The sequence below is a fragment of the Oncorhynchus clarkii genome, chromosome 28 (genome assembly GCF_045791955.1).
Source record: "Oncorhynchus clarkii lewisi isolate Uvic-CL-2024 chromosome 28, UVic_Ocla_1.0, whole genome shotgun sequence".
NCBI lineage: Eukaryota > Metazoa > Chordata > Actinopteri > Salmoniformes > Salmonidae > Oncorhynchus > Oncorhynchus clarkii.
In genome coordinates, this window is record NC_092174.1 from 11,062,633 (window position 1) to 11,086,697 (window position 24,065).

Here is a 24,065-nt window from a genome sequence, read left to right on the forward strand (position 1 = left end):
CACATCCTGCCAGCTTTAACTTGACCTTTAACCCACGGGAGGAGAGGGAGGATTCTGATGGGCTTTTGGACTAGTTAGTCTACTCATACTAGACGAGTTGGTTGTTTAGCAACAAAACAGAGGCGTTGCGCACATGGGCAAAACGGGCAAAACAGTTGGCTGAGATTGTTGAGACGTGGGAGCTATATTTTGTCTCCAATGTTTACTGAAAACATAAATACTTTTGCACATTGAGCACTTGTTGTCTTTCAAATACATTGTTACAGTTGTTGGTTAGCTAGCTAACACATTTTTGCCATTTTAGCATATACTTGACATCAGTCAAAACACCTCAAAACAAGACATGGTATCAATAACAATATACTACGAGCTGAAAAGAGCCACCTACGATTCCCCACATGGTAGCTTCTTGTCATTGTTGCTAGTTATCTGCCCACCCAGAATCACAACAACACACAGACTTCTGCCCCACTGAAGTGCGTGCATTGTTTTTCTGAAGTTGTCAGCTAATATTCACATCCCTGGATTTATTCTGCTTTTGTTGTGTCACAGCCTGAATTTTAAATGAATTAAATTGAGATTTTGTGTCACTGGCCAACACACACAAATTGTGTTTTTACACATGTTTACAAATTAATAAAAATGAAAAATGGAAATGTCTTGAGTCAATAAGTATTCCACCCCTTTGTTATGGCAGGCATAATTAAGTTCAGGGGTAAAAAATTGCTTAACAAGTCAAAATAAAAAGTTGCATGGACTCACTCTGTGTGCAATAATAGTGTGCAACATGATTTTTGAATGACTACCTCATCTCTGTACCCCGCACATACAATGATCTGTGAGGTCCCTCAGTCGAGCAATGAATTTCAAACACAGATTCAACCAGGGAGGTTTTCCAATGCCTCGCAGAGAATTGGTAGATGGGTAAAAATATCACTTTGAGCATGGCGGAGCTATTCATTACAATTTTGGATGGTGTATTAATACATACACCCAGTCACTACAAAGATACAGGCGTCCTTCCTAAATCAGTTGCCAGAGAGGAAGGAAACCGCTTAGGGATTTCACCATGAGGCCAATGGTGACTTAAAAACAGTTACAGAGTTTAAACAACCCTGGGCCCATTCGGCTCCTGAGTTGCGCAGCAGTCTGAGGCACTGCATCTCAGTGCTTGAGGCATCACTACAGACACCCTGGTTCAATTCCAGGCTGTATCACAACAGGCTGTGATTAATGGCTGTGATAGGAGTAAACTGAGGATGGATCAACAACATTGTAGTTACTCCACAATACTAACCTAAATGACAGAGTGAAAAGACAGAAGCATGGACAGAAAAAAATATTCCAAAACCTGCATCCTATTTGCAATAAAGCACTAAAGTAAAACTGCAAAAATTGTGGCAAATAAATAACCTTTTTGTCCTGAATACAAATGTTTGGGGCAAATCCAATCATTGAGTACGTCTTCATATTTTCGAGCATGGTGGTGGCTGCATCATGTTATGGGTATGCTTGTAATCGGCAAGGACTAGCGTCTTTATTTAGGATAAAAATAAATGGAATAGAGCTAAACATAGGCAAAATCCTAGAGGAAAACCTGGTTCAGTCTGCTTTCCAACCAACACTGGGAGACAAATTCACTTTTCAGCAGGACAATAACCTAAAACACAATGCCAAATATACACTGGACATTGAATGTTCCTAAGTGGCCTAGTTACAGTTTTGACATAAATCGGCTTAAAACAATGGCAAGACTTGAAAATGGCAGTCTAGCAATGATCAACAACCAACTTGACAGAGCTTGAAGAATTTTTAAAATAATAATATACAAATATTGTACACTCCAGGTGTGCAAAGCTCTTAGAGACTTACCCAGAAAGACTCACAGCTGTAATCGCTGCCAAAAAGTGATTCTAACATTTACTGACTCAGGGGTGTGAGTACTTATGTAAATTAGATATTTCTGTATTTCATTTTCAATACATTTGCAAAACTTTCTAAAAACATGTTTTCGATTTGTCATTATGGGGTATTGTGTGTAGATGGGCGACAGAAAACAATCAATGCAATCCATTTTGAATTCAGGCTGTAACACAACAAAATATGGAATAAGTCAAGGGGTATGAATACTTTCTGAATGCATTATATGTCCCTCGGACAAAGGTCTTGGGTTTGCGGTCATGATTATGGCCATATTCAAAGGACAAATGACAGAGAATATTCCCAGTATGCTCCCAATACACGGTCTGTAATTTACATTTAAACCCCAAACTATTGTGGATTTAAAACTGCAATTAAATCCCGTTGAGTATGACGCCTACTAGCCTACTGCAAACCATAAATTGGACACCAGAACTAAACAAATCAAAGCAAGGAAACGTTTTGTCAGCCTCTTGGTCTTTTTGAAGTTCTCATCCCACTCAGCTGCTGGACCCTACTGGCAACAAGTCGACCAAGCCTCCACTGTGTCACATCATAACAAATTAGGCCGACAGTGCAACAGGGTGGGAGATTGCTACATTCATCATGGGAGAAATGGATCATGTCATCAACGTTGTGGAGCCCTCTCTGCTCCTGTGGGTCTATGGATGGAGCAGCTATATGGTAGAAAATCGAATACAGCTACAGGAAACTGCAGCAAGGTAAATTGTGTAGCAATATAGGAAACTAGAGAAAGCTGTTTGGCAAGGGACATTTTGTTGGGTTGTAAAACAAGACATGTTTAATTTTTGATATACCAGAGTTACAGTGACTTCGGAAAGTATTCAGACCCCTTGACTTTTTCCACATTTTTCTACGTTTCAGCCTTATTCTAAAATTGATTAAATAAATAAAAAATGTATCAATCTACATACAATAGCCCATAATGACAAAGCAAAAACAGGTTTTTAGAAATGTTTGTATTAAAAATAAAAAAAACAGATATTTACATAAGTATTCAGACCCTTTGCTATGAGACTCAAAATTGAGCTCAGTTGCATCCTGTTTCCGTTGATCATCCTTGAGATGTTTCTACAACTTGATTGAAGTCCACCTGTGGTAAATTCAATTGTTTGGACAAGATTTGGAAAGGCACATACCTGTCTATATAAGATCCCACAGTTGACAGTGCATGTCAGAGCAAAAACCAGGCCATGAGGTCGAAGGAATTGTCCGTAGAGCTCTGAGACAGGATTGTGTCAAGGCACAGATCTGGGAAAGGATACCAAAAAAATGTCTGCAGCATTGAAGGTCCCCAAGAACACAGGGGCCTCCATCATTCTTAAATGGAAGAAGTTTGGAACCACCAAGACCCTTCCTAGAACTGGCCTGCCTGGCAAAATTGAGCAATCGGGGGAGAAGGGCCTTGGTCAGGGAGGTCACCAATAACCTAAATGATCACTCTGACAGAGGGAAAGATGAATGGAGCAAATTACAGAGAGATCTTTGATGAAAACCTGCTCAAGAGCGCTCAGGACCTGTCACCCAAGCTTCACTTCAATTTGCTTAGGTCCCAATAGGTCCACAGACGATGCAATCGCCATCACACTACACACTGCCCTATCCCATCTGGACAAGAGGAATACCTATGTAAGAATGCTGTTCATTGACTATAGCTCAACATTCAACACCGTAGTACCCTCCAAGCTCATCATTAAGCTTAAAGCCCTGGGTCTCAACCGTGCCCTGTGCAACTGGGTCCTGGACTTCCTGACGGGCCGCCCCTAGGTGGTGAAGGTAGGAAACAACATCTCCACTTCGCTGATCCTCAACACTGGGGCCCCACAAGGGTGCGTGCTCAGCCCCATCCTGTACTCCCTTTTCACACATAACTTTGTGGCCATGCATGCCTCCAACTCAAGTTTTCAGACAACACAACAGTAGTTGGCTTGATTACCAACAACAACGAGACAGCCTACAGGGAGGAGGTGAGCTCTAGGAGTGTGGTGTCAGGAAAATAACCTTTCACTCAACGTCAACAATACAAGGGAGATGATTGTGGACTTCAGGAAACAGCAGAGGAAGCACCCCCTATCCACATCAACAGGACAGCAGTGCAGAAGGTGGAAAGGTTTAAGTTCCTCAACGTACATACAGTGGGGCAAAAAAGTATTTAGTCAGCCACCAATTGTGCAAGTTCTACCACTTAAAAAGATGAGAGAGGGCTGTAATTTTCATCATAGGTACACTTCAACTATGACAGACAAAATGAGAAAAAAAATCCATAAAATCACATTGTAGGATTTTTTATGAATTTATTTGCAAATTATGGTGGAAAATAAGTATTTTAATAAGAACTTGCACAATTGGTGGCTGACTAAATACGCTTTTGCCCCACTGTATCACTGACAAACTGAAATGGTCCAACCACAAAGACAGTGTGGTGAAGAAGACACAACAGCGCCTCTTCAACCTCAGGAAATTTGGCTTGTCACCTAAACCCCTCACAAACTTTTACAGATGCACAATTGAGAGCATCCTGGCGAGCTGTATCACCACCTGGTATGGCAACTGCACCGCCCACAACCGCAGGGCTCTCCAGAGGGTGGTGCGGTCTGCACAACGCATCACTTGGGAGCAAACTACCTGCCCTCCAGGACACCTACAGCACCTGATGTCACAGGAAGGCCCAAAAATATCATAAAGGACAACAATCACCCGAGCCACTGCCTGTTCACCACGTTACCATCCAGAAGGCGAGGTCAGTACAGGTGCATCAAAGCTGGAACCGATAGAAGCTGTTTTCCATCTATCTCAATTTCAGACCTCTACATGCTTTGTAAGTAGGAAAACCTGCAAAATCGGCAGTGTATCAAATACTTGTTCTCCCCACTGTATATTAGTAGTAGTAGTAGTAGTAAATCTGTTCACTTTACCGGAACATGTTGTGAATCTGGTAAAAATAATCTGCGATTGTGATTATTAGGCTATAGCAGTGTTTTATTAGTTAGCAAGGGTTTGAAGTTGGTGTATCTTATTTGTATTTGTTCATTGCCTACATTTATTTCATAAACTATATTGGATACATGCTGTAGGTTCGAATCAACCCAAGATGATGAACCCTGAAGATGGGACAAAGGTGGCCTTGGGGAAGCCAGGTATTTTCAACCCATACATTGCCCCATTCTTCCAAGAGCTGACTGAGTTTGAATGAAGACCTCTAGTGAGGTAAGTACACACACACACATCTCGGTCTCTTAGTCTATTCTTGATTTTTCTATGCTTGTCCTATTTAAGGGTGAGAAGAGCTAGCAAATCAGAACTGAGGAGGAATGTTACGGAGACCCATGAGGAACACCTACAGTAATGCTGCGCTGAGTTCTCTCCCCTGCCCAACCCGGCCCCGTTGTGTTTTTCCCCCTTACCCCGAATAGAGTTGCCCCTGATCATAGATCTAGGATTGTACACAATTTTTACCTCCATCTCCCTCTCTCCCTTTGCCTCTGCCCCCCCCCCCCCCCCCCCATACGCACAATAACGTTAGATTAGTGTTGTAATGAGGCTCTTATTTGGTTACATGTGTGTTAACTGTTGTTACTTCTATTGTCAATGACGTTGTTCATTTGTTGTTAACGTTGCTACCAATTTCAATAACTGTATTTTACATACAGATATATTGTTTTTCTTTTATTTAGATTTCAGGGACAATTGACTGTAAATGTACAGCATTATCCTGGCACCAGAGTTGCCAGTTTAATACTGTAATTTTGCTTTACACATTTTGCTTTACATCATTACATTTTGCTTTAATAGTACTAGTATGTAGTATTTAATGTACTATCTAAACATTACAGCATCCCTGTACATTTACAGCAGGGATGCTGTAATATGTTTTTTTACAGTAAGGAAAATATTACTGTAAAATATATGACAACTTTTAACAGAGGAAAGTTTTACAGTGTATAGCTCTACTCAGTAAGAGAGAGAGGGAGAAAGAAAGAAAGAAAGAAAGAAAGAAAAAGAAAGAAAGAATGAAAGAGAGAGGGAAGAGAGGGTGAAAACGAGAGGGAGAGGGACAGGCAATCATTTCTCTCTTTGCAGGCGGCAGAGCGGGGAGGCGTGCAGATGAAACCCCATTTTCCTCTGATTAAGTCCTCCGAAAATATTCCATTTGTCAGTGCCATCGTCGTGGCGACAGGCCCGGCCCGCGCAGCCAGCCGACTGTGTCTGTTGACTATGTAGCGCCGCGATTTACATCGGTCACTGACAACATCATCTCTCCCGCTAATGTCCTCCTTCACTCCTGTCTGCTAGGCTACCCCCCTCACCTCCCCACCTACTCAAACCTCCGCGCACCCGCCCCACCCCCCACTCCCCCCATTTCATCCCGTCCGTGGCGCTCAGTACCCCCCAACAGCCTATTTTTGTGTGATCTGCCCTCATTGCAAGGTTGACTGCTACCAAAGAGAGGAGCGTAAAGGGACCTGTCTCCGTCATAGTCATTTTCAATGTCATAAATTTCAATTTCCAATCTCTCTCCTTTTTCTCTCTCTCTCCCCCTCTCCAACCTTAGCCACTCTCCCCTGCTCTCTCCCCCTACCCCATCAGGGAATTTGTCGTTTCTCCCTCTCTCTCTCTGTATCTCTCTCTCACTCCCTCTCTTCTAGGCTACACACCTATTGCCCATTATCCAGTCTCGCTTTCCAAGGCTTTCGCCAAATAGAATGCAATTTCCCCCGGCCGCCTTTCTGATGATACCCAAATGAAATATCATTAATATTTTGTTTAAAAAAATTGAATTGCATTTCCTGATTTTTTTCATATTGTTTTTTTCTCCTTTCCTTGCTCGTCGCGAGGTGAAGTGTTCTATCACACCTTCGTGGCGTGCGGCGGTCGCATATATGAGGTCCTTCAATAATGACAAGACCTGCCACCCCGCCCGCACCCCCCTAAACAACCAGATTCTAATACAAACAGGTAACTCTCTCTTCTCATTCAGTCCTTTTAAAAGGTCTTTAAAGTCGAAATGGAGACAGTGGTTGAATGCGTCTCGCTCAATCTGTCTGACTGCAGAAGAGATCGTCATAGACACTGTCTCTCATGGCAAACACTCTACTCTGGTTTAGGTAGGCCAAGGCCATAGATAGGTAAATAGAATGGCTGAGATTCCAACACTTGGTAGCAAAGACTTGTTTTTTGTTACTAGCCCCTTATCATCAAATGAGAGCCTTTGCCCTTATTGGATTAAATGCACAATTTCATTATGCGTGAGGATGTCAGGTGTGCAGACTGTCCATAAGTTCCCATAATGGGATGATTGGAGAAAAAAAAAAAACTTCAAAACTCCAATCTCAAACTTGAATCTAAAACAGACTGTTTCAAAAAAATGCTTGCTATTTTGTTATAGAGGATGATTTCCTCCTGCTGAGGAGGATGAGCTGGCCAATCAGCGGTCTACTCACATGAATATTTTTAATGGCCGGTATTCACCCACACGATTCTGTTGTGGGGGTACGTACACACCATTCCAACACAGAAATGCTGCTTTTTAACATACTTTGTTACCCTTTTCTGGATGGAAAACTATTTCACTCACATTGCAATTAATTATAGGTCATATTTGAAAGAAACCTGAAAACACTGGACAGGTACTTTAAACCTGTTTTCTAGTCTGAGCCAAGGTAAGAGTTAGTTAGGCAGTTCCTCTTATTTCTACTCTGCTCATTAATCCTGTGTCTACAGGAGTCATAAAGACACTAAAGTGCAAGTTAACGAGACACAATAAAACAAAAACAAAGGATGGAAAAGAGAGTGAGAGGACGCGTGTGGAACGGTGAGAAAAGAACAGGAGCGAAGTTGTGAAATGTAATTTGGGAATGAATCAGCATCCATTAGGCTGCGGGGCCTTCTCTCGTCTGTTTCTTTCTCTTTCTCTCTCCATCTTTCTCTTTCTTTCTCTCTGTTGCTAAATGTTCCTTCTCTTAGCATGGCCGCGTGGGTACTCATTGCTCACCCAAGCAGCGCCCGTTCGCCCGCTGTCTCGCCAGCCCGCTCCCTAACCAAACTTTACCCCCTGCCTGCCCCCCTCCCTCCCTCACCCTGCTCATTAGCATTCTATTAGCATGTAATTTGCATGCCTTCAATCTCTGCTCTGATTCTCACATCCTTTTCTGTTCTTTTTCTTAGGAGAACTTCCCTCGTCTGCTTAAATTATGCCCTGGCACTTGAAGGAAAGGAGGGAAGAGGTGCTACAGTCCATATGCGTATGAGTGTGTGTGTGTGTTTGTGTGTGTATGTGCGTGTGTGTTTGTGTTAGATATAACATGAGTATCACCATTTTTTGTGTGGTCATTTCCTCCTCGTTATAGTCCAGACACTAAAAAACGGAAAAAAAAACAAGAGCAAAGTAAGTACAGTAATCTAATCTATAGGATTCTAGACCTCGACAACTAAATTCACAGCAAACCGATTGCCAGTCCTCTACCATAATTCAAAATACTGAAGGAAAGCTCCTGTACAAAGAGAGAATCATAATTTTCTTTTTGGCAGTGTCTGTCCACTCACTATTCATGCCAATAAAGCTCCTGGAATTTGAATGGAAGTGAATTGCGAGCCCTAAAGACAGACTAATTAGCCAGGTGAATGGAGGGGGCGGGGTCACAGCCAGGCAATTAGAACAGTGACAGCCCATCCAGCACAGTGACAGCTAGGCCTGGGAGGCGAGAGAGGAGCAGTCACACTATCGGCTGGGTGACCAACCTCTGGCTGCACAGCATGGGGGAGATACCTAACTGCCCGGTTAATGCAAGTACAACTGGAACATACAGTATCTCTCTTTCTCTTCACCCATTTCGTCATTCTCACTTTCCCTGTCTTTTTCTGTGTGTCCTTGCTCTGACATTAGATTTCAAAAGCATAATTTAATGCTTAGCTTGAGTAAAACAATGGCAAATTACAGTAGTGTAAAGTACTTAAGTGAAAATACTTTGAAGTACTACTTAAGTTGTTTTTGGGAGTATCTGTACTTTACTTTGCTATTTATATTTTTGACAACTTTTACTTCACTACATTCCTAAAGAAAATAATTTACACTTTACTCCATACATTCTCCCTGACACCCAAAAGTACTCGTTACATTTTGAATGCTTAGCAGGACAAGAAAATTGTCCAATTCACACACTTATCAAGAGAACATCCCTGGTCAACCCCACTGCCTCTGATCTGGCTGACTCACTAAACAAGAATGCTTTGTTTGTAAATTATATCTGCCATCTGTAAATTTAACAAACAAGAAAAGATTGTGCCGTCTGGTTTGCTTAATAAAATACATTTAAATGATTTATACTTTTACTTATGATACTTAAGTATATTTTATCAATTACATTTACATTTGAAACTAAAATATATTTAAAACCAAATACTTTTAGACTTTTACTCAAGTTGTATTTTACTAGGTGAATTTCACTTTTACCCGAGTCATTTTCTATTAAGGTATCTTTACTTTTACTCAAGTATGACAATTGGGTACTTTTTCCACCACTGGCAAATTGAATAGAGAGCATGATAGCAAATTGGAATAGTTCCTACTTTTTCCTACTCTACAAATATCTAATTCTTTTAAGTTTAGAAAAAACAGCAATTAAAAAGGTCATTGCTAAACAATGTATGTTTAGTGGTACGGTAAATATGGTTGACTTCTTTCAGTTCAAATCAAATGCTATTTGACACATGCAGCAAATAAAACTGGTGTAGATTGTACTGTGAAATTCTTGCTTGCGAGCCCTTCCGAACAATGCAGTTTAAAAATGACAAATATAATAGTAACACTAGAGGAATCAAATAAAATACACAACAATGGAGCTATATACAGGGAGTACCAGTACCAGATCAATGTGCAGAGGTACGGTGTATCTGAGGTAGATATGTACAAGAATGCAGGACAAAAGTTTCTAGAATATCATTAGTCAAAATCACAACATGTTTCATGCTTGCATGCCAAATCCCTTGTGTGTAAGAGAGAGAAAGAGGGAAGGTGAGAAAAGAGGTGAGTGAGAGAGGGAGCAAGACAGAGAGGCTTCAGAAGAGGGGAAGCAATCCATCTCTCTGACTGAGGGCTGAGCACCATGAGTGATGACATCGCTGTGTTGATATGATATTTGTGTTCTTTTATCAATTCAAATCACCCCCTCATTCCACATACACACACACATCTTCAGCCTCCACACACGCACCCCATAGAGTCATCTGTGTGACAGACAGACGAGCAGGCACGGGTGGGCCCACTCGATGGCTCGCCTCGATCACCTGTGACAGTTTTGATTTGATGTCACTCCTTGGGCGCCTTTGTGCGGCACCTGTCTGAGCGGTTAAGAGGTAATTGTATGACATTAGGAGAGGGGCGCTCTCGCTTTGTCTCGCCGCCGCCACCAATGCGCCAAACTGGGGGGGGGGTTGCAGGACGCAAGCGCCAGGCAGTTATAAATGGCCCCCATTTCCCCAACCTCTCCCTTCCCCATTGTGAAGTGTGTGTCGCCCTGGGGGGGGGGGGGGGGGGCAATGAGGGCCGTTAGTCCCAGAGGAGAGCTAGCTATGTGGTGACATGGAGTGAAGACAAGGAGATGCACCTATAGATAGTCTGGTTATCCGTCCTACTCACCGTCAGGGAACCCTGTCCTCCCCCATGTAATACTGTATGTGGGGGGGAGTTGTCTACGGGGTTAGCGAGTGGTCGTACGACGTCGTTTTCAATGAGCGTGTCACTGTGCTTGTGGAGAACACGGTAGCGTTTATCTTGTACTGAAGTTGACACTTTTTAGTCGAAGAAGTTCAGCGGGCACTTAACAAGTCTGTTTGTGTTTCTGTTCATATACCTCGAAATGTGGGGTTGGAACCCACCATTACCTTTCTTCACCACTTATACAGACCAAGTCCTCCTCTTCATGTTGTGGCCCCTCCATTAGTGTGCATAGCATATCTACATCTCGTCTCCCCACCACCATAGACCCTATTCTAAATATTGATGACTGTCAATAGGCTGATGTCTCCTCTCCCCTGAGGGCAAACTGGCTGGTGATCTAGGCCAGTCATTAAGCAAAACACGGCGTGTGAACAAACATCTCTAATCACAGCCTCTTAAAGACTCCTAATGAGTCTGAGCTAATTAGCCTGCCCAGAGTCAATCTTTTCTCTCCCCAATCTGTTTGCCTGCCTAATTTGGCTGGTATAGATTAGTGGATGAAGGGGGAAGCATGGCAGGAGGTGTTTTTGTGAAGGGGGTGTTTGTGTGTGTGTGCGTCACTGGTCATTTGTCTGCCATTGATCCGAAGGGAAAACAAACAGCGCTTTCCTTATGCCACATGCCTTAAACCTGTGGTCTCTCTTTTTCGATCACATTCCAAAATCCTCACCCACCATCTACTGCATTATCGCTCCAACTTTCTCTGGATAATGTTCAGTGCAAAGCTATGTATGCATCTATCCGCTGCCTCTGTTATCGATAAACGGCATTCCGAGCCACGACGCAATGTGACGAAATATCCCTCTTTCGACCTGTCTAGTTGATTACAGGCCCTACTCAGCCTCTCCTAGCAACCGGCTAAAACCCATTTCAATAATCACTGAATTCCCCCACCGTCTCAAAGTTTACCACTGAGAGAGCTCAGGCTCGGGCTGTAATCCCCAAATCTGTGACTTAAATCTGCTAAGAGTCCCGGCGCTATTGTGAGAAGATTTCCCCCTCGGAAGTCCAGCCATGATCCCACATTTTCCTGAGTCCTTCCACTATATTTCCCGACCGGTGTGGATTGCTGCAATAAACTCCAATCCTCCGTTGTTTTAAAAATTAATTTCAGCCTGCACTTCCTCCCCTGGCTAGCTGGTAGTGCTGCAGCAGTGCGGTGCTGAGGTACTTAGAGGCCAGCAATGAATGCTGCGTGAAAGACGAGTTGATCCATTTGTTTGTTATCTCAATCCGGGATTTGGAGAGATACAAAGCTGATTAGGCAACAAAAGCATATGGGGAAGAGAAAGAACACTTAGGTAATGGGTTTTGACAACCTATTTTGCATGGCAGAAAACGTATCCTCTTTCTCTCCTTTCTCTTCTCCCTGCTCTAAATATGTTTGTTATTCTTTTTCCTCCACCAGACACTTTTTAAGAAGGGAGGGAAGGAAGGGTTAGGACCAGGAGGATGGAAGCATCTTTAGGGAGCGCTGTTCAGAAGTCTATAAAAAAAACTGTCATAAAAAGTGCCACATCTCTGCTTGACGAATGCGTGGTGGTTTTGTGCCTTCGTTCAAACTTCTGCATTCCAGGGTGTGGGTATACTGCAGGCAAACAGATGTGTTTTTTTTGTCTTTGTTTTTTTAACCTGTATACAATTAATGTATACTAGCAGATAGCCTATTTGTAATTAATGTAATGACAATGCAATTGTCACGTCTTACCCAGGGGGCGTAGTAGTCAGGCGGTTGTGCATCAGCAGTTTCTATCTTGTTATGTCAGTCACTGACAGTCACTCACTCAATTAACCATGTCAGCTAACATTTTTTTAGATTGGTAAGTTAGTCTAGCCAGCTATCTAAACTTGTTGTAATCATGGTCGAATTACCGACCGGGGGCCAACATTTATTATGTTAGTCACTATCAGATATCATATTAAAAACTGCAAATTTCCCCCTCCGCCCAACGGCAAAATCTGTACAATTGCATGAAATTAGTGATTCAATTTCTAAATCTTCTCTCAGCCCAAGGCAAAATATGTAGAATTGCAGCAAACTTGATATAAAACTGCAATATTTTCTCTCCGCACCATGGCAAAATGTGTAGAATTGCAGGAAATAAGCTGTAAAACTGCTCAATCTTCCCCTGCCCCCATGGCAAAATGTATAGAATTGCAACAAACTTTATTTAAAACTAGGGGCCTCCCGGGTGGCACAGTGGTCCAAGGCTGTGCCACCAGAGACCCTGGGTTCGAGCCCAGGCTCTGTCGCGGCCGGCCGCAACCGGGAGGTCCATGGGGCGATGCACAATTGTCCTAGTGGGTTAGGGAGGGCTTGGCCAGTAGGGATATCCTTGTCTCATCGTGCAGTAGCAACTCCTGTGGCGGGCCGGGCGCAGTGCACGCTGACCAGGTCGCTAGGTGTACAGTGTTTCCTCCGACACATTGGTGCAGCTGGCTTCCGGGTTGGATGTGCGCTGTGTTAAGAAGCAGTGCGGCTTGGTTGGGTTGTGTTTCGGAGGACGCATGGCTCTCGACCTTCGTCTCTCGGGAGTTGTAGCGATGAGACAAGACAGTAAATACTAACAATTGGATACCACAAAAAGGGGGAATGTGTAGAGTATACACCCCCAGGAATATACAGTGCCTTGCGAAAGTATTCGGCCCCCTTGAACTTTGCGACCTTTTGCCACATTTCAGGCTTCAAACATAAAGATATAAAACTGTATTTTTTTGTGAAGAATCAACAACAAGTGGGACACAATCATGAAGTGGAACGACATTTATTGGATATTTCAAACTTTTTTAACAAATCAAAAACTGAAAAATTGGGCGTGCAAAATTATTCAGCCCCCTTAAGTTAATACTTTGTAGCGCCACCTTTTGCTGCGATTACAGCTGTAAGTCGCTTGGGGTATGTCTCTATCAGTTTTGCACATCGAGAGACTGAATTTTTTTCCCATTCCTCCTTGCAAAACAGCTCGAGCTCAGTGAGTTTGGATGGAGAGCATTTGTGAACAGCAGTTTTCAGTTCTTTCCACAGATTCTCGATTGGATTCAGGTCTGGACTTTGACTTGGCCATTCTAACACCTGGATATGTTTATTTTTGAACCATTCCATTGTAGATTTTGCTTTATGTTTTGGATCATTGTCTTGTTGGAAGACAACTCTCCGTCCCAGTCTCAGGTCTTTTGCAGACTCCATCAGGTTTTCTTCCAGAATGGTCCTGTATTTGGCTCCATCCATCTTCCCATCAATTTTAACCATCTTCCCTGTCCCTGCTGAAGAAAAGCAGGCCCAAACCATGATGCTGCCACCACCATGTTTGACAGTGGGGGTGGTGTGTTCAGCTGTGTTGCTTTTACGCCAAACATAACGTTTTGCATTGTTGCCAAAAAGTTCAATTTTGGTTTCATCTGACCAGAGCACCTTCTTCCACATGTTTGGTGTGTCTCCCAGGTGGCTTGTGACAAACTTTAAACAACACTTTTTATGGATATCTTTAAGAAATGGCTTTCTTCTTGCCACTCTTCCATAAAGGCCAGATTTGTGCAATATACGACTGATTGCTGTCCTATGGACAGAGTCTCCCACCTCAGCTTTAGATCTCTGCAGTTCATCCAGAGTGATCATGGGCCTCTTGGCTGCATCTCTGATCAGTCTTCTCCTTGTATGAGCTGAAAGTTTAGAGGGACGGCCAGGTCTTGGTAGATTTGCAGTGGTCTGATACTCCTTCCATTTCAATATTATCGCTTGCACAGTGCTCCTTGGGATGTTTAAAGCTTGGGAAATCTTTTTGTATCCAAATCCGGCTTTAAACTTCTTCACAACAGTATCTCGGACCTGCCTGGTGTGTTCCTTGTTCTTCATGATGCTCTCTGCGCTTTTAACGGACCTCTGAGACTATCACAGTGCAGGTGCATTTATACGGAGACTTGATTACCCACAGGTGTATTGTATTTATCATCATTAGTCATTTAGGTCAACATTGGATCATTCAGAGATCCTCACTGAACTTCTGGAGAGAGTTTGCTGCACTGAAAGTAAAGGTGCTGAATAATTTTGCACGCCCAATTTTTCAGTTTTAAAATTTTAAAAAAAAGTTTGAAATATCCAATAAATGTCGTTCCACTTCATGATTGTGTCCCACTTGTTGTTGATTCTTCACAAAAAATTGCAGTTTTATATCTTTATGTTTGAAGCCTGAAATGTGGCAAAAGGTTGCAAAGTTCAAGTGGGCCGAATACTTTCGCAAGGCACTGTATATATATTTTTTACATTTTCTGACAAGCAAGCACTTTAGATATGGTAATGTTCTTGTTTTCTTACTGTACTGTGAACGGCGTAGAGTAAGGCATTTCTGAAAATTCTATTGCAATATAGAGTGGGAAAGTGGCCGTGGATTAGTACACACTGCAGTAAATAAAACCTAATAAAAACATCTGTCTTTTCCTGGACCCAATTCTACATGGTATAGCCAATCAGTGCCTCTCAGCTTGTAGTTGGCCGCCACTGATACGGGAATAGCAGACTGTTCGCCCTTCTGCAGGCTGCCTGCCAATGCATGCTTGTTGCAACCCATGTTTTGACAACTCAATGGGAACTTGCCTGCCTGCCTGCCTGCCTGCCTGCCTGCCTGCCTGCCTGCCTGCCTGCCTGCCTGCCTGCCTGCCTGCCCGCCAATCTGAATGATGCCAAATACATTTGATTGACAACTAAGAGATATGCTAACTGTGGATAACAGTCATTCAAGTTCAGCATAGCTACCTAGCAAAGTGATTCACATTTCTTGTTAGGTAACCAAATGACACCTGCATCTCCAGCAGTAGAACCGAAAAAAGATATGGAGGTGAAAGGTCCTCTCACCCACTTGTACAATGACTGGACATCCTCCCAGCAGCTAGCTAACATTAGGTGCCGTGTTTAGCTTGCTAAATAAACAACTACATAAATAGGTAAGCTAGCCTATTAGCCCCATTTTGACTGACTTGCGATCATTGCCCTTGCTAGTTTGATTGTATTGATATTCCCAGCCTTCAGTAACATTTGTCAGTTTTTGTCCACAATATTGATTAATTGAAACTGAAACTGCATCCTGAATGGCTGGAGGCAGCAACGTACCAGACCAGCTGTGCTTTACAACCTTATAGCAATATTTGTTAGACTACTAAGAAATGTATTGGTGAATTGTATTAAACTGCATATCCATCTATTCTGCCAACAATGCCTTACTCTAAGTCATGGAATTTTGAATCAAATATAACCTATTTTTAAAACCCTGTTAAAAAGTTAGTTTTGTAGCATAATTACTGCACTTGGCCAAATCAGGGTCACACAGAGTGATTCTTGGTAGTCCTAAACAAATCTACTTAGAAACATAAGTATTGACCTCATACATAGTAATGGGCTTAAAAAAAAGAAGACACCTGTAGATGAAATGTATTAAATAACACTTTATATACATCACAGAAGACTGAAAAATATTTTTCAAACATTTGATAAAAAAAATAAAAAATAATGCTTATTCAGAAATTATGAAAAATATTAATAACATTCCACCCATGAGGCCACTAGGTCATTTGACTGAAGGAAAGGGCTACACGGGGGATTTCATATTTTTGACTGCTATTAAGATTGTCTGTTTGTTTCATATCTGCAAAGTAGTCCGTTCTACAGGGTGTATTGCATGTGGTAACGTCATGCAGGAGAGAGGCAGCCATGATGATATATATTTTTCAGAATTTTGTAGAGTGGAGATTGATTGATTTCAGTTTGGCCAAAAACATTTCATTGACATCTAAGAGATATGAAAAAAAATATATATATATCTAAGAGATATGCTAACTGGATAACAATCGTTCAGCATAGCTACCTTAAACAGTTTTTAACTGTTTATGTTGGTGATTATTATTACAGTGTAATAACTGTATTATAAGTTGTAAATATTACATTAAGTTTCAAACCATACAGTATCTAGAGCAGCGGTAGTAATAATCAGACATAGGGGAAGTGAGAAAAATACTAGGAAATTAATCATTCAGTATATATTGTAATGTTTACACATTCGAAAGTCTCTCAACCTATCACACAATGTTATGCAAATTAGTTGCTGTATGTGAGGATACGTGAGGCATGCTGAGAGAGAGTTTTTGGGAAGGCGTTTTGTGCGGCGGGTCAGTGCTGGTGTGCACTGTCTGTTCATCCAAATAAAATACAACTTGATTGTTTCATTGGAAATCAGTGTCCTAAACTGTTTACGCTAGTCAACAAACAACATGCGAGTTGCAAATTGGTGACAGCGGTGGGATCAGCTCGTCAACTAGCTAACCTTCAACTAGCAACTTGTGAGCTTGGCTAACTTTAGCTGGTTAGCTGCGTGGGGAAAATGGAGAGAAAAAGTCAAACAACCCGGGAACAGCAATCAAAAACCACCAACCGACCGACAGCCAGGTGGTGGATCAGCCGGATGCCATGGACAGGTGGATTGACCGGCCGGTGTTCATGCCAGAATCTTTCGAAGGGACAGAAGGTGAATGGACTGTTTGGATTTAACAATTTTAGTTAGCAGCGCAAGTGAATGGATGGTGCGCGGCAGATCGTTTGAACTTTCTCATGCTGTTGCTGAGTGGAAATGTGCTGAGATTTTGGAGTACTTTACCTCACGATACCACAAGTGATTATAACAGTGTGAAAGTTGTTTTGCAGAGGCCTTCTGAGCCAGTGGATTCGTGCATTTTTTCAGGAAAGAAAGCGTAAAGTGGGTGAGTGCATTTGTGACTCCGGGCATGATTTAAGCAGGCTAGCTTCCAAGGGTTATCCAGATTATAGTGCGAGCACACGTGATTTGCTGGCACGAGACCATTTTAATACACACATTGGGTGCAGTGAACTTCGTATGCACTGGCGCAAGGGGCTACCAAAAATGTTGGAAGAGGCAATTAGCATTGCCACAGAGCTTGATCAGCTAGATTTGCTGGAAAGCAAAGACACTGCACAATACGAAGTGCACGTATGGGACAGGCGAGATTACTCTGCCTCCAGTTGGAGGCAATGTCAGAGTTCCAAAAGAGATGTTCGAGCGTTGCGTAGTTGCGGACTGAGGTGCAGTATCTGGCAGCAAGGTGGCCACATCGGAGGAAGACATACCAAAGCAGCAGAGCGTTTCCAGGGTCTTCTACAGTAGCAACAGCGAACGCTGCGGAAGGATACAGACCGGACCAGGGGAGAGGGAGATCTAGGTTCCCCCGGAGCGACAGAGGACAACCTATGTCGACCAATAGCAGGGCCTGCTGGCACTGTGGTTGCACATTGCACATGAAAAGAAACTGTCCTTACATGCAAAATGACAGCGCAGCATGGGCACAGCGAGGATTACTTCAAGTGTTGTGGGGAGTGGAGTTTACATGGAGTGCAAATTTGCTGACTACAAGTGTGAGGTCATGTTGGACTCGGGGGCCCAGGTTTCAATGGTACACAAAAAGGTATGGCGAAATGCTATTGGAGCTAAGAGTGGTACACTGCAACCATACCACAGCACAATTAAAGTAGCAAAAGGACAGTTTATCTCAGTCCTGGGGAGCTGATCCACAGTCATGAACATTGACGGTTTGAATCTGACTTGCGATTTTGTAGTTGCTAGCGGTGCAAACCAGTGTGCACTGATAGGGACAGACTTCCTTGTAAAATACGAGGCTGTACTTGATTTGAGAAAGAAAACATGTTGTGTTTTGGTGAAGCAAATTTAGTTGATTTTCAGGGGAGGAGTGAAATGTTTATAATTGGTAAAATTGAGGGTATAGTAAACAATAACCAAAATGAGGGTCTTCTTGAGCCCTATGTTAAAATCACTGATACAAGTAACCCGTTGGCAGCATTTAGTGTTTGCAGCCCAGTGAAGGGGAAACTGCTAGTGTATTGAAGACACCTTCATTGTGTCACTCTGTTTCACCTGTCTTTGTGCTTATCGTCACCTCCCTCCAGGTGTCGCCCATCTTCCCCATTATCCCCAGTGTATTTATACCTGTGTTCTCTGTTTTTCAGTTGCCAGTTCATTTTGTTTCGAGAAACCTACCAGTGTTTCTCCCCTTGCTACTGTCTGTTTTTGTTCCTGTTTTCTAGTTTTTCCCGGTTTTGACCTTTCTGCCTGCCCTGACCCTGAGCATGCCTGCCATTCTATACCTTGCCACACCTCTCTGGATTATGGACCCCTGCCTGCCCTAACCCTGAGGAAGGAGAGGAGATTCGATTTCACTCGCCCGTCCAAGTATTCCACCTCTCCTCCGAGGCATTCCGGAAGTCCCCGACCGCTCCGTTGCCAAGAGAACCCGAGACTACCCGAGTTCCCCCGAAAGTCTCAGAGGAGTGCCGATTCACTTCTTCCCAAGCCTATGCAACTAGGCAGAGCTAGGCTGTCTCCAGCTGAACGGTTATACAGGCTTCACACTAGGAGTTGCCTGTATTTTGGGACTATGGGTAATTTTGTCTCCACCTGTCCACTAAAAGACCAGGCTCACTGGTTGGAGCGAGTACTGTGGTGGGCCATATGGATACATTTTCCTCTCCCCTTACTTGCACTCCTTTTCATGCCATGTTGCTGTGGGGGGACCTGTCAAAATCTCTCCGGGTATTCATCAACTCTGGGGCTGGTAAGAGCTTTATGGATGCTACCCTGGCTTTCGAGCTGTATATCCCCACTCAGCCCCTCTCCATTCCCATGAACGTTAGAGCACTGGATGGGTGCTCTATAGGCCGGGTCACCCACATTACCACCCCCATCAACCTACGTGTGTCAGAGAACCACAGGGAGACGATCCAGTTCCTGCTCATTAAGTCTCCTCGGGTTCTCCTTGGGATTCCCCTGGCTCCAGCGACACAATAACGTCATTAACTGGTCTGCTGGTGCCATCATAGGCTGGAGCCCATTCTGCCATGCCCATTGCCTGAAGTCAGTGCAGCTTGCCCCGGGACATCTTCCTGGAGGCTCGGAAGTTGGCCCGGACCTATCTGCCATTCTCGCAGAGTACCAGGACCTCCGGGAGGTGTTCAGTAAGGCCAGGGCCACTTCGCCGCTGCTGCACCAACGATATGAATGCGGGATTGACCTTCTCCCAGGAACCACTTCTCCCAGGGTCTCAACAACACCACGGTGAAGAACCGCTACCCGCTACCTCTCATCTCCCTGGCTTTCGAGCCGCTCCAGGGGGCCACTGTGTTCTCCAAGCTGGACCTATGGAATGCCTACCACCTGATGTGGATACAGGAAGGGGACGAGTGGAAGACTGCCTTCAACACGGCCAGCGGTCACTACAAGTATCTGGTCATGCCATTTGGTCTTACCAAGGCCCCTGCTGATGTTCTCCACGACATGTTGAACCGAATCATCTTCCTCTACCTCGATGATATCCTCATCTTCTTCCGCTCCAACCAAGAGCACGTGCTCCACATCCAACAGGTTCTACACCACTTCCTGGATAATCAGCTTTTTGTAAAAGCAGAGAAGAGTGAATTCCATCGCTCCACCATCCCCTTTCTGGGTTACATCATCGCTGCAGGGAGTGTACAGATGGATCCCGAGAAGGTGAGAGCAGTGGTGGATTGGCTGCAGCCTGCGTCCAGAGTACAGCTGCAACATTTCCTGGGATTCGCCCACTTTTATCGTCACCTTATCAGGTTGCTGGATTGAATCCCAGAGCTGACAAGGTAGAAATGTGTTGTTCTGCCCCCGAACATGGCAGTTAACTCACTATTCACTGACTTTCCTAGTTAAATAAAGGTTACATCACTGTGCCTTCTTCTCCTTCCGCCTCAATGCCATGGAGAGGAACTACGATGTGGGAAATCATGAGCTTCTTGTGGAGGCACTGGCTGGAGGGGGCAGATCAGCCGTTCATTGTGTGGACTGACCACAAGGACCTGGAATATCTCCGCACCGCCAAGTGCCTCAATTCCAGACAAGCTAGGTGGGCCCTACTGTTCACCCGGTTCAACTTCTCCCTCTCATACTGGCCGGCATTCAAGAATGTCAAGTCGGATGTGCTGTCATGCCGCTATAGCCCCACGGCTACTACCCTGGAACCTGAGACCATCCTTCCCATCTCGTACCTGGCGACAGCACTCAGCTGGAGAATAGGGAAGCAGGTTTCCTGGAGTAAGCCCACTCCTCCAGGCTTGCCTGCCACCCGGGCTCCCATTCGGACCCTGGCCTTTGTGCGACAATGCTTTTGGAGGCCTACCATGGTTCCTGACGTCTCTACGTTCATCGCAGCTTGAATGGTCTGTGCACAGAACAAGACCAGGTATCGACTTTTGTTACTTCGACACTGTCTCCATCTGGGTCATACCTGAAACCTGATACGTTGCTAGCCTACAGGATTCTAACCAGCCGCCATACTCTCCCACCACAGCAAAGTGGGACATAGAACTGTTAATGCAAGAGCTGGGCATAGATTGTAGCCAGCTAACTGAGGTACAGCTGAGAGCTGTGAAGGAAATGGTGGGAATGTATGTGGGAGTGTTTAGCACTGGTGATTTTGACTTGGGCTGCACAAAACTAGTCCAGCATATGATTGACATAGGGTACATCAGGCCTATCAAACAAGCGTTGAGGCGGGTGCCTGTTCATCTGCAAGCAGAGTTTGACAAGCATTTGCAGGACATGTTAGAAAGGGGAATAGTTAACCCATCCAGCAGTCCATGTGCAGCACCAGTGGTGTTAGTAAGAAAGAAGGGCTGTTCAATCAGGTTCTGTGTGGATTACAGAAAGTTAAATGAGAACACTGTTAAAGATGCTTATCCACTTCCTAGGATCGACGAGACCTTGGAGTCGCTTGCCGGTGCTCAGTGGTTTCCCACTTTAGACTTAGCCAGTGGGTACTGGCAAGTCGAGATGCACACCGAGGATCGTTGCAAAACTGCTTTGTGACAAAGAGAGGGCTTTTCCAGGTCATGGGGTTTAGGTTGACAAAAGCAGCTTCCAGCATCACATGGACCTGGTTTTGGCTGATTTACAGTGGACAACATGTTTGGTGTACTTAGACGACGTCATAGTGTTTGGTCTTACATTCTAAGAGCATGTGAAGTGTTTAGACAAGGTTTTCAGCAGATTGGAGAAGACTATCTGAGTGCCATTTGTTCAGGTCGCAGGTGAGCTACCTGGGACACATCATCTCGGGCTGAGGAAGTGTCCACTGACCCCATGAAAACAGAGGCAGTCAGGTCATGGCCTAGCCCCAAATCACTGACAGAGGCAAGAAGCATTTTAGGCCTGGCGTCATACTACAGGAGGTTCGTACCAGATTTTGCAGCTACGGTGGAGACATTGTACAGATTGACAGATAATGGGACGCAACGTTTGAAGTGGTCTTTCATGAATTAAAGTCCAAGCTTACGACATCCCCCATACTTGCTTTCCCAGACCCAAATCTAGATTTCATAATGGATACTGACGCATGTGACACAGGCATAGGGGCAGTCCTCTTCTAGAAACACGGGGGTAGAGAGAGAGTAATAGCATATGCCAGTCGGGCACTGTGAAAACAGGAGAGGAAGTATTCAACTACCAAGAAGGAGCTTCTTGCTGTGGTAGTGTTTCTTAAAAAACCTCAGACACTTTTTTGCTGGGGAGGACATTTCTACTGAGAACTGATCACAGCTCACTGAGGTGGCTGAGTAACTTCAAAGGCCAGGGAGACTGCACAGTAATGCAGATGATGTGTCACGTCGACACACACAGACAGAGAGTGTAGACACAGCCGTCTCACAGGAGGCCACTCAATCTGAGAGCCATCGTAAACAAGCCTCAGGATGTCACTACTGAGCCTGTAGTTAGAGCTCAAACAAGCCAGGCAGTACCCAAAAATGCAGCTTTCCTTTTGGAAGCACAGGATAGAGACCCAGTGGTCTCCCAGTTAAATAATTCAAAAAAAGATGGTAGAGCAGCTCCCTGTGGAGTTGCAATTGAAGCCAAAGTTTATGCCTTTCAAACAAGTGTGGGGGGCATTACATGTGAAGAATGAGGTGTTATGCCTTGAGAGTCAAAACTATGAGACAGATGACACCATCTGCAGAGGGGTTGTACCAGATGAGCTCATACATGAGATACTTACCTTTATCCACAATGGCAGAACAGGAGGCCATTTCGGAGTTGAAAAACTCGCCAGTAAAATCAGAGCAAGATTTTGTTGGCCAGGCTGGCAGAGAGCCATAAAGCAGTGGTGTAACGTCTGTGTGCGTTGCATACAAGTTACAGGGTCCAGCCCCCAGAGCACCCATATCCATAGCGACCAGGGGCGAAATTTTGAACCTACCCTTTTTAGAGAGATCTAAAAAGGGTATGGGCGCTCTTTTACAAGTGAACAAAACGCAAACCACTCCGTGCAACCCACAATCAAATGGTGTAGTGGAAAGAATAAACAATCTCTGATCAATATGCTGTCACTTTTTGTTGATGACAATCAAAGAAATTGGGATGAGATACTCCCATATGTGATGATGGCATGCATACAGGAGTAGTGTTCAATCTTCCACGGGTTTCGGTACTGAAATGACTTTACTGGTTGATGTGGTTATGGGAACACAACAAAATGAAAGGAAACAGTATGTCTCTCAGTGTGTACAAAAGGTGCAAGGGTATTTAAGCACTGTAAGGGAAGCTGTAAAGAGAAATCACCTAAAAGCCACAGGTTAACAAAAGCAATACTATGATCTAAAGGTGACACTCCAGAGGTATGAGGAAAATGAATATATGTGGCTTAGACTACCAGAGGAAAAAGGGGCTGTCACGCAAACTGAGAAAGAAATTCAAAGGTCCTTTCAAAATTGCAAAGAAACTGTCAGAGGTGCTGTATGAAGTACTACAGTGTAATGGACTGTATCATGCTTTGGTACACTAAAACCAGCTCAAATCTTACTTTGGGGTTGTCTCAGAGCATGAGGTCACTGGCACGGGACAAGAGACTGAGTTGAGCCCTGACTCATTTGTGCCTAGTCAGACCTACTACCCCTCAAGGAAACAGGGTGCTCCGGGGGGTAAGCAATCAATGTGTTCAGTTTAAGAAGTGGGTAATGTAACGTTCACACATTCAAAAGTCTCTCAGCCTATCACACAATGTTATGCAAATTAGTTGCTGTACGTGAGGATGCGGGAGGCATGCTGAGAGAGAGTTTTTGGGAAGGTGTTTTATGCTGTGGGTCAGTGCTGGGGTGCACTGTCTGTTCATCCAAATAAAATACAACTTGATTATTTCATGGGATATCAGTGTCCTAGACTGTTTACGCTAGTCAACAAGTAAATGTGCAACTTTCGGTGGCCTTTCCACATTATCATTCACAGTGGTATTCAGTACAGTAGGAATGGCCATGGCCCTAACACTGATTGGACTGTACCTATGGAACGCCGTTTGGGTCTTAGTGTGTTGAAAAAGATAC